The sequence below is a fragment of the Myodes glareolus genome, chromosome 9, assembly GCF_982192425.1.
Source record: "Myodes glareolus chromosome 9, mMyoGla1.1, whole genome shotgun sequence".
Lineage (NCBI taxonomy): Eukaryota > Metazoa > Chordata > Mammalia > Rodentia > Cricetidae > Myodes > Myodes glareolus.
In genome coordinates, this window is record NC_142034.1 from 13,264,336 (window position 1) to 13,281,636 (window position 17,301).

Genomic DNA, 17,301 nt, shown 5'->3' on the forward strand with positions numbered 1-17,301 from the left:
CTCTAGGCTCAGCCCCCAGCACCAGGTAAGACGGAAGGCTGTAGGAGAGTAGGGTGGGGCTGCGGTGAGGGGTAGAAGTTCCAAGAGCCGAAAGACAAATATTACCAGGCATTCAGCACGTGCCAGGCATACTTCTGTTTAGGAATGCATTAGCTCAGTGAGCTTCCAAAACAGGACCAAACAAGGTCTCCTCCAGAGGTCGCAGCTAGGATCAATGATCACAGCTGGAGCTCCTACGCCCAGGTAGTAAAACCAAAGTTCAGGGCCAGTGGGCAGGTGAGCCACCATGGCAGTTAGGCGTCATTTCCAAAACCTGGCTTTTCTCAATTTACAGGAAGATACAGACTAGTTTAAGCAACAGTTAAATGCCATTCAGTGACTTGGGGACAGGCTAGTCAGGGATCCAAAGTCGGTTCCCACATTGCTTTCACTTTCCCAGACTTCAGTGGTGTGGCTCAATGCTCAATTATCCTCCAGACAGACCCTTGTTTTTTTCTTCTTCTTTACAGGGTCCAGGTGGAGCCGGACGCCGCCCCCTGGTGGCAGTGCGAGTCTGCGCTCAGGGCTTGGTAAAGACCTTGCGGCGCCGCTAGCTGATTGGCCGGCAGGGTTTCCAGGTGCTTTGCAAGTCGGCTGATGCTGGTGGTCCTCAGACTGCAGCCCCGGCCCTGCCCCTCGGGATTCAAGTCCAGACTGGGACCAGCAAAGCTGACTTGTGAACCTGGGGAGTTTCCCGTTTCTCTCCCATTTTTGTTGTGGTCGTGAATTCCTCCTGGACTCAGGATGGCGATCCGACACCAAGGCCAGCAGTACAGCAGTACAGCCTGAGGGTGACTGTCCTGCGAGGTCCTCACCTGGCCTTTCTGACGAGTGAGCAGGGATTCAGTCTGTGGAGTGTCCAAGGAAGACTGCACAAGGCAGACGGAATTCCTCCAGGTCGATCCTCCCTGATTGTGTAGGTGTCCAGAGCTGCCTCTTGGTCCTGAATCATCGGGACCTGCTGGGCAAAATGTCAGAAAGGCAGCGCCTGTCACCAGCCACAGACTCAGAGACTGGTAAATAGACACCCACGTGTTAATTTCATTGCCCTCATAAGTTGCCGTTTCTGACCATGTGATGTTCGAGAGTAAAAACAGTTTTCACATGTTGGCCGCAATACCCGCACAGCTCGGAAGGCCGTGGTCACCATCTTCCACTCGCTGCCTCAACTTATTTGGATTTGAGTCGAAAGGTCAGATCCTCCAACCTCATCCGGTGTTCTTTGCTCTTAGATAGTTAACCAGTGTGCTCATGGACCAGTGAGGCAGCGGGTGAGGAGCTAAAGACGTGTTACCGGCTTTCTTAAAGATGTCCCAGGCTAAAGTGGTCCATCTAAGGCAGTTTAACAGAGCCCAGCTTGAGTGTCGTAGACTTACTGTGGACTGGGTCCCACCACAAAGACCCTCAGGGGTCCCTTGTCAGATGTGCCCGTTTCCTGGCTGAGACGGGCTCTTTGGGGCAGCCAGTGGCAGAGCTGGCTGTAGGCAGTGTAGCTAGTGTTAGCATCTGGCCTGAGCTTCCCTGCCCAAAGAGGGCTGACTTGGTCCCTAAGACAGTACTGTGATACAATTGTCCTGAGTGCCAAGAAGTGAACGCTGAGAGGGTCACCCTGCAAATGACCTAGAAGGGAGCAATGGGAGAAATATAAGGCTTCCTTCCCTGTTAGGTGGCCTGTCTGAGGAAAGAGTTTGCACTGAATTTCCAATTGTTTACTGGTCTGTTCCCACGGTTTGTTTCGCTTACCTGTTTAATCCTAACTAGTACCACCTGCCCCGGGGTGGCTCCCGCAGCAATCAACAATCAAGAAAACGCGCCACCAATATGTTCCCAGGCCAGTCTCAGCTGAAGTTCTCTCTTCTTAGGCAATTTTACTTTGGGTCGAGCTGGCAACACAAGCAACGTGAGGTGCCAAAGTGGACGCCTTTAGGATAAAGGAAGTGCTTAAGAGTAGATATTTACTTTATCTTGCATGGAGTGCCAATAATGGATTCGGAAAGAGCGGGACGTGGCTTCCACGGGTCCTAAAGGGTGTGGGAGTGTTCTGGATGCAGGGAAGGTGGCATGAAGGAGAACCATGAACGTTCTGAGGAGCCTGTTTTCCAGGCCGGTTCTTACTAGGCACCACATAGCTATGTCCAGTGGGCCAGTTCTGTTTCTAGGTGAAGGTTCTGGGGGATTTGAGACACACATTAGCCTGGTACTGAGACTGTGATAGGAATGCCAGATGTTTCTGGATCCAGCTACTGGGCTCTCGTGGACTCAGGCATGTGAGCCATGAATGGTGGTGGGCTGTGTGTCTGCTGAAGAACGGAGTCCCGTGGTTTTGGATCATTCTTTGCATCTTTCCACTGCCAAGTACAAGGTTATGATGGTCCCCTAGGGAGTCCTCTCCGGTTTATAGGAAAATTCTGGTCTTTGGGGTCTTTTGGAGAGTGACAGCTACTCAGAAAGCAGCTGTGAGCATGGAAGAGCAAGGAGGCTTTTGTTTACTGCCTGGGCCCTTATATACACTCAGTGTTGTGTCTTGGTTAGCTGGAGACTGAAAGGGGACACCCTAGGCCTAGCATAGACTCACAGGGGCTCTTGCTGCATGTATTGTGGCTTCTGGAAAGAATTGTGGATAGGTCATGCTTCTGGGAGAACCAGGGAGCTGCGATCCACTCAGTGGATGAGGCGGTATGGGGATGTGGCACAGCCTATGGAGAAGGGCGGAAAGCGCCACGTGCCTCGCGGAAGCCCCCAGCAGCGCCCTCTTTAGGGAGCTTTAAAACCACGCTGGGTCTCCTGTTATTGAAACAGAGGGCACGACCAAGGTCACCTTGCCAAGGTCATTTCAGACCCAAGGGGGCAGTTATACTTTCTGCATTTTTGATTTATTGTAATTTGGTTGGTCTTTGTCCCACCCCCAACAATATTCTCCTCCTCCATGCCCTCTTCTTCCTTCTCCTTTTTTTCTCTTTCTTCTGATAAACAGTGTTTCACCTACCCCAGATTATATGAGTTCCACATAGGGCTAACGTTGAACTTAAATGCTTTTTTTTAAAAAAAATATTTATTTGTATTTTATGTGTATGAGTGTCTTGCCTGCATGTATATCTGTGTACTATATACATGCATGGGCAGTGTCCACAGAAGCCAGAGAGGGTGGCAGATCCCCTGGGGTTGGAGTTACAGATAATTGTGAGCCTCCATGTGGGCGTTGGGAATCAAATCTTGGGCTTCTAGAAGAGCAACACATAAATCTTCACATCGGAGCCGTCCCTCTCTTTCCCAGACCGCGAACTCTTGATCCTTCAATGCCTTCACCATCTAAGTGTTAGGATTGCAGCATGAGCTACCATGTGCAACATTATTTATTATATCTGTTTATTGTGTGTGTTGTTTATTGTGTGTGCGTGTCTGTTTGTCTTTCTGTCTGTCTTGGGGAGGCAGGGACAGATGGCTGCGTTGGAAGGAGGGACCTCATAGCTGTTGGCTTCCCCTGGACATTCCAGGCACAGTGGCCACTGTGCAGGCCCTCTCCAACAACCTTGGTGGCCTCTTTGCTGTGGATCCCATGGCTGTGTCTGTGGCCTGAGATGAGCCCTGATGCTACAGAAGGCCAAGGACCACAGCGCCACACGGAGGCACAGTGAGTAGCCTCTGTTCCAAACAATTCTGCGAGCCAAGAAAGTGTTCCTGCAGATAAGCATGCAGTTAGTCTTGCATGAAGAGGCCAGCCAGGGCTTGCGTGTCATCCGAGGGGCTGGCGCTGAGTCGGAGAGCCTGAGTGGGTGGCTGTCCTTTGCAGCTTTCCCTGTACGTGTGATTTTAGATGGTTTCTCAAGACTGTGGTCAGCAGCAAAAGCTGGTTTGACAGGAAATTCTGAGGTAGGAACTCTTACCTCTCAGGGCTGGCTTAGGGCATGGCCCCCTACTCTTGGCTTCCTTCCTGCCTCAGGAACAGGCTGGATGAGGCAGAGGGGTGGGTGAGATTTGTCCCATTGAGCCCTCTGCAGCCTTGCTTCGCTCTTTCCCTCTAACTGGGTCAGTATGGATTCCTTTCTCTTTCGGTTCCAGAATGGTCTTCAAAATCTACTTCCCCCACGAAGTGTTCCTCGACCATCCTGTGTGTCCCCTGCCCCCCTTGGAGTCTCCTGTGTCACCCGGAACTGCATGGCTCCCAGGGGTACACTTGATCTTGTGCCTGGTGCCAGTCCTTTCTCTTTGCCATCCCAGCTCAGGGGGCACAGACATTGGGTTGCTTTTTTACAGTCGTCCCTGAGCCGGATCCATAAGAAGCACTGGGTTAAGTCTTTGTGGATGAGGTAGTCTTGCTGAGAATCTTTTTTCTTTTCTCTCCCTCCTCCCTCTTTGTCTATCCCTTCCCTGTCTCCCTCCCCCTTCCTCTCTCAATCCTTATCACTCCATCACTCCCTTCTCTCTTTCCCTGCCCTACAGAATATTACTGTGTAGCTCAGGCTGGCCCCAACTCCCCAATACTCCTATCTCACCCTCCTGCCACCATATCCAGCCACATTTATTATTCTCATTTGCTCTCCACGGCCACCTCTTTAAAAATGGGTTAAATTCTCCCTCCCCAGTGGATGCAAATGCTGAGGTTCAGAGAAGTCAAGTGATTGACACTTTCTATTTCTCAGCTCACCAAGGCTAGGAAACCATGGATTTCATTCAGACCACTGGTGCATGCTAGCGTGTTAAGGGGACTTGGTGAGCTGGAAGGTTCATGTAGCAGTGTGTGGAAGTGTGGTGAACCAGAAGGAGACAGGGAGCTTGCAACAGTGACATCATAGGGAGCAGTTTGTCTAGGTAGCTCTAGATTTTGTTGACAGGGACCACTTTAGAAGGGTCCTCTGGTACAAGAAGCCTGTTCTGCCCATCACATGCATAAAACACATCAGAATTGGATCTTTAAACTGGGCTTTATTCAGAGTGCTGACAATCTGGGGAGTCAGAATGAAATCTGCCTCGGCATCCCCCCACCCCATCTCTCGCTAATGGAGAACCAGGACAAAGGCAACAAATCAATTCAAAGTTTAGTCTTGTCCTTCGGGTCTGGTGGGTCTTGTTTTCATTATCCATCCACACCCTCCCTCGTAGCAGGGGGAAGGTTTGTAAACACCAAAGCCACTTAACTTTGCGTTCCTTCTCACCCATTTGGGTGACATCTAGATGGAAGCTTAACTCAGAAAAAATGGTAAGCGGTGCGCGTGTGCTAAAATGCTTCCGGCACGCATGTGTAGACTCCTTCCTACAGAGTGATGTCCACATGCGCTCCTAGAGCATGCGCTGTTCCCCACCACTGTGGCCATATCACAGGTGTAGTCACAGGGTATCAGGCAGCAGGAAGTGGCTCTGGGGGGTTAGGAAGGAGTAGGAAGGAGTGAGGTCATGAGCAAGGAGAGCCCTTTCTCTTGCTAGCTTACTGGGTGTTCTCCAACAGCCCTTTGCTTTTCTTCATCCTTCTGTGATGCTGTGTCATCCCGGGAGTCCCTTCCTCCTTCATAGGACCTCGAGCAGCGCTGCTAGGGAGATTTCCTAGACATTTCTGTGGGCGTGTTCCAGCTACAGGGCACACACTGATGGCTCTTTCCAAACAGGATATTTCTCTTGCATAACCTGCTTTGGCTGCTGCTCCCAGTGTCTGTTTGGCAGGGCGGCAGTGAATCTTGTAGCTGTGTCCTCTTGCTTTTTACGGATTATGTCTAGTCCTCAAGCCTAACAGCACCTACAGAATTCAAGCCCTTAGACTCCAGCCTCACTCATCTGTTTCCAGTACTTTCTAGGTGGGTCGTTGCTATAACCTGCTCTGGCCTGCCACGTCTATACACCCTCTTTTTTGTTACCTTCTAGAATCTTCTAAAACAGGGCCAACCATGGGCTGTGAATGTATCTTACACGGTAGAATGCTTACTTAGCATGCATGAGGCCCTGGGTTCCATCTCCAGCACTGCATCAATGAGCACGCTGGTGCATACCTGTACTCCCAACATCTGAGAAGTGGAGGTAGAAAGGTCAGATGTTCAAGGTCATCCTTGGCTACAGCAAGTTGAAGGCCAGCCTGGGATTTCTGAGATCCTGCCTCAATGTTCAAAAATAAAACAAATGGCAAATCAAAACCACCGCCAACAGAGGCAGATTATGAAGTTTCTGCCTTTCTCCTCCAGCTTCCGGCTGCCTATGGAGCAACACTGAACTCTGCCATGTATAATATGCTGCTGTGTCCCTGCACACCGTGCTCTGTTGTGCCTTCATGCCCTAGGGATGCCCTCTCCAATTTAGAAGGGCCCCTTCCACAGCAGCAGAGGCTGAACATTCTCACCAAATGCTCCACATGCTCTCTTTATTCTAAGATGCGCCATGAGCAGACGGTATGTGTGTGTGTGTGTGTGTGTGTGTGTGTGTGTGTGTGTGTGTGTTCCAGGCTCATGCTTTGACGGGCAAATCCTCCATATTTCTCCCTCTCCCTAGCAGTATGATCAGGAGGATGCCTGATGGAACGAGGGACCACTGATGGTAGTTGGCCCGAATGTATGAATCATGCAAGACATCCAGGGCGGGTCCTGGATGTTGCTGAACCTGATTAGCGTTTACAAAAGGGAAATTACCTTTGTGGTATTCAACTGTGTTACCACAGCGTGACCTAGTCTGTCCTGGTTAACACTCTCATTTTCTGCCCGTTAAAATGGCTGCCTTTAGTGGGACGTGGGGTGCAAACCTGAAACGCCATCCCTCCACCTCCCTCCCTCCGTCTCTTTTAAAATACTTATTATTTATGTGTGTCTGCATGTGTTTATGTGCACCATACGCATGTAGGTGCCAGTGGAGGTTGGAAGAGGGTGTCAGATCCTCGGGAACTGAAATTACAGGTAGGCGTGAGCCCCTGATGTGGTTGCTGGGAACCAAACCTAGATCCTCTCACTGAGAGCAGCAAGAGCTCTTAACTGCCGAGCAATCTCCCCAGGTCCCAGATGCTACTCTTCCTAAGTCTCCCAGAACCAGCCCTTTCCTAGTGAAGATTAATCCCTTTCCTTTGGGCTTTTGTAGTGTGTGCGATTTGGGTCCATTTGACACTTCATGCTTAGCGTTACGATTGCTCGGGTGTGTGCAGTGGCAGAATGGTCAGGAGATGTGAATCCTGGCGTCAGACGGACTGAGTTCACCCCTCAGCCCTGCCAGTTATCAACACTGAGATCATCATTGAGCTATTCGGTCTTCTGTAACCTTGGTTACACACCCCCACCCCATCCCAGGGTTTACCAGGGCACCTGATGCTATTATAACTGATACCTGCTTGCTAGCTTTCTTATATTTTATCTTGTGAATGAGGTGTCAGGAAAAGGTACCCAGCACCAGGAGTCAGTGCAAAGACAGAGGTTCTGGAAATCAGGGGCCCTTGCAAGCACAACAGGTTATTTGGCTGCAACGTAGCCTGACAACAGTTTTCTCCTGCAAATTAATTCTCACTGCACAGGTAGAACCCTGAGGAGGGAGAGGAGCTGCCGGTTCTCTCCTGAGAACCCTGTTCCCCGTTGTTTTTATGCATCCATCAAGATGATTTTGTGATTTTGGTTTTCTACTAGTGTGACGGTTTGAAAGAAAAATGGCTCCAAAAGAGAGCGACACTGTTAGAAGCCTACTTGGCTTGTCCAAGTAGGCGTGGCCTTGTTGGAGGAAGTGCGTCACTGTGGGGGTGGGCTCTGAGGTCTCTTTTGCTCAAGCTTTCCTCAGTGTGACTGTCAGTTGACTTCCAGTTACCTACAAGATGTAGCACTCTCAGCTCCAGCATCATGTTTGCCTGCACACCGCCACTCTCCCCATCATTATAATGGACCAAACCTCTGAAACATTAAGTGAGCCATCCCAATTAAAGGTTTTCTTTACAGGAGTTGCCAAGGTCATGGTGTTTGTTCACAGCAGTAAAAACCCTAGGTGAGACAACAGGTGTGATGAGCTATTTCAGGTGATTCTTTCTCTCTAGGGCTGGATATTGAAGTTTGGGGCTCAAGTGTGCCCAAGTGAGCACACTGTGGCTGGGCTACACCCTCAGCACAGCTTGATTGAATTTAGATTATTAAATCACTATTGTATTCCTGGAATAAAGCGTAGACTCTCATGTTTGCTTGGTTTGAGTCACTAATATTTTATTTATAATTTTGCATCTGTACTCATAGTGTGTGTGTGTGTGTGTGTGTGTGTGTGTGTGTGTGAGAGAGAGAGAGAGAGAGAGAGAGAGAGAGAGAGAGACACTATCTCACTATGTAACCCTGGCTGGCTTGAAGCTCACTATATAGACTAACTAAGCTCTTCTCCCAAAAGTATGGTCCTTTTGCTTCTGACCCCATCCTGGGTGCTGGTATTGCATGCATGACCCACCCCACTTGGCTGCATCTGTTCTTATAATTAAAACACGTTTCTTGCCTTAGGAAACCATTGGCCTCAGTCCAGTTTTGATGCTCTTGAGTTCACATCAGATATGGTAGGTATAAGGGCCCAGTCCCATGTGGCTGCCACCCATTTCAGATGCCACTCACAAGTCCAGGACTTCTAGCAACTGGCTCAAGATCTCAGGATCTTCACAGCCCACTTCAGGTTTGACAATTTCCTAGAACAAATTAGTAAATCACTTTATTGACAGTTACTCATTTATTATAAAGGGGACAACTTAGAATCAGACAAGTGGAAGCTATGCAGAACACAAGGTATGGGGGATGGTGTACAGAGCTCCCACACCCTGCCTGGTACCCCATCCTCCAAGCCAGGGAAAGATGCCACCCAAGTAGGTGGATCTTCCTACTTTGGTTAATACAACCAAGATGTACAGAGGCTCAGGTTCCAGGTGATTCTAGTTTCTGAAAAGTTGACTGTTGTAGGATATTAGTTTAAGACATGTGACATTAGTTTCTGCTGTGGGATGTTTATTTGATAATGCAAAGATGTGCTGCGTTCTCTTAGGTTGCATTTGTCTAATCCTGTGAAGCTGTGTTACTTTGCCTGCCTAAAAAATCTGGTTAGTCTAATAAAGAACTGAATGGCCAATAGCTAGGTAGGATAGAGAAATAGGCAGGACTGGTGGGCAGAGCTAATAAATAGGAGGAAGAAGAATGAGGATCAAGAAAAGGAGAAGAGGAGAAGCCAGCCACCCAGCTACATAACCAACCACGGAGTAAGAAGCAAAGAAAGATATAGAATAAGGAGAGCCCAAAGGCAAAACATACAATAAAAATGGGTTAATTTAAGTTAGAAAAAGCTGGCTAGAAAAAGCCCAAGCTAAGACCAGGAATTCTTAAGTAAGAATAAATCTCCATGTATTTATTTGGGAGTTGGGTGGTGGGCTCCCAATGAATAAAGTTAAAAAAAAAAAGCTACAGTTGACAGTTCATGTTTTTTCTTTTCCATCCACCTATTGTATTCTAGTTTTCCTTCCTTTCATTTGGATCAACATTTCCTACTGCTTTATTCTTTTCCCTCCTCATTTTTTGTTGTGTGTTTTCCCCTTTAGTCATTGTCCTGGTAATTAGACAATGTATAATTGCATCAGCCAGTTGTCTGCTGCTTGATAAAATTCCATGACCAAAACCGACTTACAGAGGGAAGAGTTCATCTCGGCGTATGGTTCCTGAGGGATCAGAGCCCATCACGGCAGGCAGGCAGGCAGGCATGGTGGCTGGAGCTGAGAGCTCACATCTTCAACCACAAGCCTGACGTAGAGAGATCATGATAGAAGCGGGGCCAGGGTATAAACTCTCAAAGCCCATGCTCAGTCATGTACTTCCTCCAGCAAGGCTGCACCTCCTAAACCTACCAAACGGTGCCACCACCTGGGGACCAAGTGTTTAAATACCCAAGCCTGTGGGGTTGTTTCTCATTCATAGCATTACAACAGTGTTGATTTATACACTTATTTCTGTCTAATATCGAAGATGACAATCGTTAGTTTCGCAGTATTGTTAAAGGCTGTAGAACACTTTAGTGTTCTTTATTGCTTTCTTCTGTGCCATCAATACATGGTCCTATTTCTATACCTATATTAAACTCTACAACTATTATATATATATAATATATATTATATATACTATATAATAGTGTCCTAACTGTTGGCTCGATGCCATGCTCATCAATGTCATGCGTGGATTTGCCCTTTCTGGCTCTCTTCACTCCTTCTTGCATTTCCATGTTTCTGATTAGGGTCACACAGTTTCATCGTGAAGGTCTGTGACTAAGAGATTATTCTGAAGGCTGTTGTTTATCACTTTACATGATCAGCAGAAAAAATATATTGAACAAAAATAGTGTGCCTTTCTCTTTCCTCGTTTTGCTGCTCAACACATTCTCAATTAAGGACCAGCATCACATTTCACTTAGGCAAAGAAGCTGGAAAAGGCACTGATTGAAATCACTGAACATAGGTGAGGGAGTGAACATATCATGTATTAGGATGCCTAGGTAATATGCAATATAACAAACATATAATCTATAATATAATAGAGAATAGAACATATACAATATATAAAAGTGAAAATGTCAGATTCATTCAGAAAAGAAAGTATATATGCCAACAGTTTTTCACAAACAAAACGAGGCACATATACATTAAACATTACATTGTATTTAAAGAATCAAAATTATTTACCACCCAAGCAGATTGCTTCCTAAAGAGACGCCTCTGACTTCTCATTCTGTGGCTCTCTTCATCTGGACCTCCCAGATTGCCCCATCTGTGGCTTGCTTTCTTCCATCTTGCCAAGGTGCCTACCTCAATTCAATTCAACACTGCTCAGGCAAACTGTGCCGGGGCTTCCAGCCAGCCTTCTGGCTTCACCGGCACTCTGGCACTCCATAGAGAAAGCGCCTTTCTCTGTGACCCTCATTAGCATGTCTTTCTACACGTTGTTGTTCGCTGAGTTGGTCCGGAGCCTGGGAGTCTGGCTGCTCTGAGCAGTGGCCTGTGCATGGCATTCGGGTCTCCCTCTGATTGCACCGTTTGTCAGCTGTGCCTTGGTGTCCTGTACTAGGTCAAGGGAAGCGGCTGGCAAGGCTGCCTGATCTGGCAGCTGGGGCTTGAGCTGTTTTGGAGGGAAGACTGGACATGAAACCTAAGCAGCTCGGCATTCATGAAGCTCCTGTTGTTGCTGGAGCCTCTGTGGGAGAGTTCTACAGAGTGTTTCGCTGTTCCTCACAAGTCTGCAAAGAAAACACTATTATTCTCCTGTTTTGTCATTTAACTTATTTAGTGGTGTGTGTGTGTGTATGTGTGTGTGTGTGTGAGAGAGAGAGAGAGAGAGAGAGAGAGAGAGAGAGAGAGAGAGATAGAGAGAGAGAGCATGCATGCATGCATGCACATGTGTGCACACGAAGGTGTTTGCAAGCATGTGTGTAAAGACAACTTTGGGTGTAATCCTTCAGGCACAGCCCACCTTGGTTTTTGACACAAGGTTTCTCACCAGGACCCTGGAACTTGTCCTTTAGGTTAGACTGGCTGGCCAGATGGCCACAAGGCTCTGTCTGCCAACACTGCCCCAGAACTGGAATGACAGGTGTATGACACTGTGTCTGGCTTTTTAAAAAGTTGCTTATTTATTTTATTTTTTTAATATTTTTTGCTCAGTGTGGTGGCACATGCTTTTAATCCCAGCACTTAGGAAGGAGAGGAAGGCAGGTCTTTGTGAGTTCAAGGCCAAACTGGTCTACACAGTGAGTTCCAGTACAGCCAGAGCTACATAGTAAGACCCTGTCTGAAACAACAACAAATAAAACAAAAAGGATTTATTTTATTTTTGTGTATGAGTGTGACCATTTTGCCTGAATGTGTGTATGTGTACCACATGTGTTTTGCCCTTGGAAGTCAGAATAGGAAGTTAGATTGGCTGAAATTGGAGTTAAGGATGGTTGTGAACATCATGTGGGTACCAAGGGCTAGACCCGGGTTCTCTGCAAGAGCAAATGCTCTTAACCCCTGAGCCATCTCTTCAGTCCCTGCGCCTGGCTTCTTACATGCAAGGTAGGAGTTGAACTCAGTTCCTCAGCTTTCACCCCAAGCTCTTTCCTCCTGGATGCATCTTTCCTGCCTCCTCTCTTCAATTTTAAGGGAAGAAAGTCACAAAGAAGTATTGTGCCCATGAACACCCCACTAGGAAGTGCAGAGAAGATCTGGACCAGGCCTAAGTTGTGCTCTTTGCTCTAGGACCAACCTCATCTTCTAGGAGTGTCATTGTGACTGATGCTCTGTGACTCAGTGGGCGCTATAGTCTCTGAAGGAACAGGAGCTGGACAGGAAGTTGGCGCTTGCTCAGACCACATCCCTCATTTGACTGATAAAGATTCCAAGACCTGGAGCAGGTTAGGGACCACACCAACGTCTTGCTGCAGTGAATGCTAGACCCTGTCCATAATCTATTGTGTCTGATTCTCCTCTTGTCAACTATTGTACTTCTCTTGAGGGTTATCATCAGAGGACCACTTCCATGATGGAGCTTTGCCTCTCCTGTGGGCTTAGCCAGTTTTTAAATCCATGTCTCACTTTCCCCACATTACACAGATAGGTGTTTGGTTTATTTTATTTTATTTTATTTTATTTTGCCTCAGATTGCCAGTGACTGCTTTTGACTTTCTTGCTGGAACACTCACGCCTGACCATGACCTTCCTTTATCCAGCCTGCGGTTCTCTCCCACCCACTTCCATCACTGCAGTGACAGGAAGGGATGAAAGTGTCTGCCTTGACTCGAAGGTTGGTTTTCTCTGACACTCGGCAGCTTTGGACTCTAGCCTATCTCAGGCTCAGAATGAACCTGGGAGACCGAAGCCATTCCCTCGAAGGACACTGCTTTTTGCCTCCCTTAGGGTGATGATGTCTCTCCTACTCTCCGGCACTCACAGAGACAGCATTGCTGAGGCCACAACTCAGCAACTGAGCAACTGTTCCTGGGGACAGAACCCAACCCAGCTTAGCTATCTATGCAGCAGGTGAGTCTACACAATAATGCCTTCTGTGCCTTGACAAGAGTTCACGAAAGTGCCAGGATGAAAGCATTACTGTGATGATGACTAAGGTTATGTACCAACTTGACTAGGCGAATGGATGTCAAGATAGTTGGAAGGAAATTATTTCAACATATTGTTATGTACGATCTGGAGAAGGTGCTACAATGCCACATCTTCAGTCCCGAATGAGCGAATTTATTAAATATACAGCAAGACAATGTAAACGACCAAATAACAAGAGGCAGGCAGACAGTGAAGCGTCATCAAATTGGCTCTTCACTTTGTTTCACACATTCCCATTATCCAGTCACTCCCAAACCACCAATGCTTCCGCACGGTTACTTCCACCTCTCCAACTTTGCTGTTAAGGCTCCCTCTGCTGGAAGCTCATGTCTCATCTTTTCTTGTCTCTGCCTACTTCTCTCCTTCCTTCCCTTTTCTTGCTGACAGGATCTCATAAAGGCCAAGGTGGTATTGAATCTCCTATGTAGAGTCTGAGCTTGTACTTCTGACTCCCCGTTTCTTCCTCCTGAGCTGTGATTCTCAGTGTGTGCTAGCATGTACAGCTAGCTCTGGTTTTCAAGACTGGTCCCAAGCATCATTTGTCTTCAGCCTTTGCTGAGCTGCTTCTGTTAAGAGTCCACCATTCCCACTGTGTATGGGAGGTAGGCTGCACTTTAGAGGAAGGAATTTTAGCGGGGGGTTCCTAACAAGTGTTTACTGCTGTGTAGACTATTAGTGCAAGGTTGAACACTTGCTTTTCTTCTGGGAGTCTGTAGTCTTGGCTCATGCCATGTGAATAGTGCCTTTATGGTCATCCTCCCTCCACCCTCTGTGAGTCTGAGTCCCAAGATGCTGAAAAGCTTTCAGGTAGACATTTCACACTGCTAGGACCCATTGCCTGAGGTGTGAACTGTATCCTGCCTGATTCCACTGAGCAAAGACTCTTGGAAGCTTGTACCTACTGGCTTCAAGATGTGACTTTTCTCACTGTTAATTTTGTTTGTGCCACATTGTAACACAGCATAGCTACACAGATGAGGAGGTACTGAATCTTCCACTGAGGATGAGTTGTCTTGGGACTCTTCGCCACACATAACACATGCCTCTCGCAGATTCCTTGCATTATAACCTCATACTTTCCGGTAGTCTCGTTTATGACACTCAGTTTGTCACAAAGGGTGAGTCTGTCCCATCTACCTTGTCACTCCTCAGTTACCAGGACATTGAGTTCTGCTGCCCAGCAGAGGGTAGTCTTCTATTTCCAGATGTCAGACATCACCTCCAGAAGCCAGCGTTGCCACCCATTGCCCCGGAAGGATGTTAGGACACGAAACTGGTGTCAGGGCAGACTTGGATATCCCTTTGCTTCAGTAGTTGCTTATCCAGTTATCTTTTCTCCGGGTGATACCTCAGGTACAATGAGATCCATATCAGGCATATTTGGAAATCAGCCTAGCTTAAAAGTCTCATCCCCCACTCCTCACTTTCTTTTTCCTTTTTGAGGCCTTAAACGCACAGAGTTATGCCTGTCTTCGTCTGTCAAATGCTGGAATTAAAGGCATTGTGCCGCTACCCCCAGTCATTCATACTTTTTTGGTAACTACCATGTGAACATAGCTCTCACAGATCACATATGTTTACAAGAGTGACCCCTATCAAGATGGCCAAACCTGTGACTTTTTTTGGGGTGATACTTGTGTGTGTGTGGCATATATGTATGCAACATGCATGCACACATGCCACAGCATCCATGTTGTCACAGGGCAACTTGTGAGAATTTCTTTGTTCGTATCACATGGCTTCCTGGGATTGGACTGAGATTATCATACTTAATGACAGGTGCCTTTATCCACTGAGCTGTCCTGCTGCCCCAGATGGTATTCTTACCAGAGAGTATAGTGCTCCCAGTGAGATGAAGTTGATTAATTAGAGGTTACTTGTGCTATGACTAGTATGTTTGGCAACAAAGTTGGCATGCATCTATTGCTTTACAACCATGTGTATACATTGAGCATTAACTGGTCTTAATTGAGTTGAGGAGGAGGAAGAAGAGAAGGAGATGAAGTTAAGATGGGGTAGGTGGGGGACATGTAGGAGTAGTGAGGGATGAATGTAACCAAAATACATTGTATCATATATATAATTCTTTAATGATAGATACATTTTAAAGCCTGGCGTTGGTGGCACACCCCTGTAATCCCAGCACTCAGGAGGCAGAGACAGGCAGTTCTCTGTGAGTTCTAGGCCAACCTGGTCTACAAAACAAGGTCCAGGACAGTCAGAGATGTTACACAGAGAAACCATGTCTTGCGGGGGGGCGGAGAATAAATACATTTTGAAAACTTACAAATTGTCATATGATTTTTTTTATGAGACAGGATTTCTCTGTAGTTTTGGAGCCTATCCTTGAATTAGCTCTTGTAGACCAGGCTGGTCTTGAACTAACAGAGATCTGCTTGCCTCGGCCTCCCGGGTGCTGGGACTAAAGGTATGCACCACCACTGCCTGGCTTGACATATGATCTTAACATAACCAAACTCCATGACAGCTCCCAGTGATCCCTGAGTCCCATGTTCATGCCTCCTCACTAGGCTATGGAGGTGATTATGACTTCTGAGGCTAGCTTACAAAGTCTGTGACAGCTTCTGTTTCCCTCTCTTACTCCAGGCGAGCCAGCTGCTGTGTGGTGAGGACGTGTAAGAGGACCATGTGGTTGGAAACCGAGATCTCCTGCCAGCAGTTGTAGGAGTACGGCCAAGCAGTCATGTGATAGATAACACTACCTTGAAAGTGAAGTCTTCAGTTCCGTCAAAGCCTTCAGAGGAACATAGCCCTAACTGGCCTGGACCAAACATTTTCATCTCTCTGACTTTATTTTCTCAGGGCTGCTCTGTAACTTGCGAATGGCTTCATTCTCCTCCCCCCCTTCTCTCTGAAGCAGGATAGTCTTATGTGGCCCTAGGTGTCCTCCAGCTCACAGAGATCCACCTGCTTCTGCCTCTTGAGTGCTGGGATGAAAAGCGTGTGACATCACCCGGCTCATTTTCTTTTTTCCTGTATCATTGGAGGTAGTGGGATTTATTCTAATTTCTTTCCCAGCACAATCCCGTGTTGATTCATTTACAAACCCAACATTTCCACTTGGTCAGGCTTGCAGTCCCTCCCCCACCCCCAGGGATTATTTCCATCCTTTCTGCAGATAATTATGTATTTCTCAATAACACCGGATATTTACTGCCTGTGATGTACTTAGAAGGAATGACAAAGAGGAAGAAATCATAGATATTTTTTTTTCATTCCTTTTCTTTTTTTGTAGATGTATGATATGAGTGTGTGTGGCTACACACACACACACACACACACTGTGCATGCAGTGCCCGAGGAGGTCCTTTCAGAACATCAGATCCCCTGAAACTGGAGTTATACGTGTTTGTGATTGTGAACCACCACGAGTAGGGAACCGAACCTAGGTCCTCTGCAAGAGCAGCAAGTGCTCTTAAGCACTGAGCCCTCTCTTCAGCCCCTCATGTCCCCTTCTGTTTTATGGCTTGTGGTACTTCCTCCTGAACGTTTATAAAACGGGAGCTATCTTTACTGAAACCCAGTCTCATGACTTCCCAAAAGTAGATGTAAAATGCTTTCTGGGAAAGGAGGATGCCTTCCGCACAGGGCAGTGCCCAGGCGACTGACTTCTATATACCAACGTCTTCCAAGATCTGTTCCTGGAAAACAAAACAAAATAAAACCTGGAGCCATATTACTGAGGTATTACTCAAAGGCTTGAGGTGAGAAAACTTGGGGAACAGCAGACTAAACAGAGTTGAGTGAGTTCTAATTACACCAGGTCTTCCAGGAGTGACTTCCTATCCTTGTGTGGGGACTCTAGTTCACACTTCAAACCTTCTTGTCCATCCCTCATTTCCCTCTCAGGGCCACGCTGCAGCACAGCTTCTTCATGTAAAGCATTCCACAGCGTCTTCACAAACTACTGGAAGGCCTATCAACCAAATAAACATGTAACCCCATCTGATCACGCACAGTGGGGCATGAAAGCGGGTCACCTCATTTCAAACTGAAGACACTCGGGTTCACAAAAGGTTAGGTAGGCAGTTAGCACCTGTGGTAAGCGGCTGCTTTGGGAAACATAGAACCGAGGCAATCCTTCTGGCTAAATAACCCAACCTGATGGCAGTTGCGTTTTTCCTTGGCGAGACCGTGGATTTAACATCATCACTCTCCTCTCCCATACCTAGGGTACTGTGACTCTCACTCATTGC

At 47.2% G+C, this 17,301-nt stretch overlaps 1 long non-coding RNA gene across 1 annotated transcript; it reads left to right on the forward strand.

The window, feature by feature from the left end:
* Window positions 1–512: 512 nt before the first annotated feature.
* LOC125408044 (uncharacterized) lies at window positions 513–16,317 on the forward strand. The gene is made up of 4 exons (XR_007234345.3): window positions 513–3,909; window positions 12,625–12,767; window positions 12,881–13,003; window positions 15,692–16,317. It is a non-coding gene; the product is annotated as an uncharacterized LOC125408044 (long non-coding RNA).
* The last annotated feature ends 984 nt before the right edge of the window (window positions 16,318–17,301 follow it).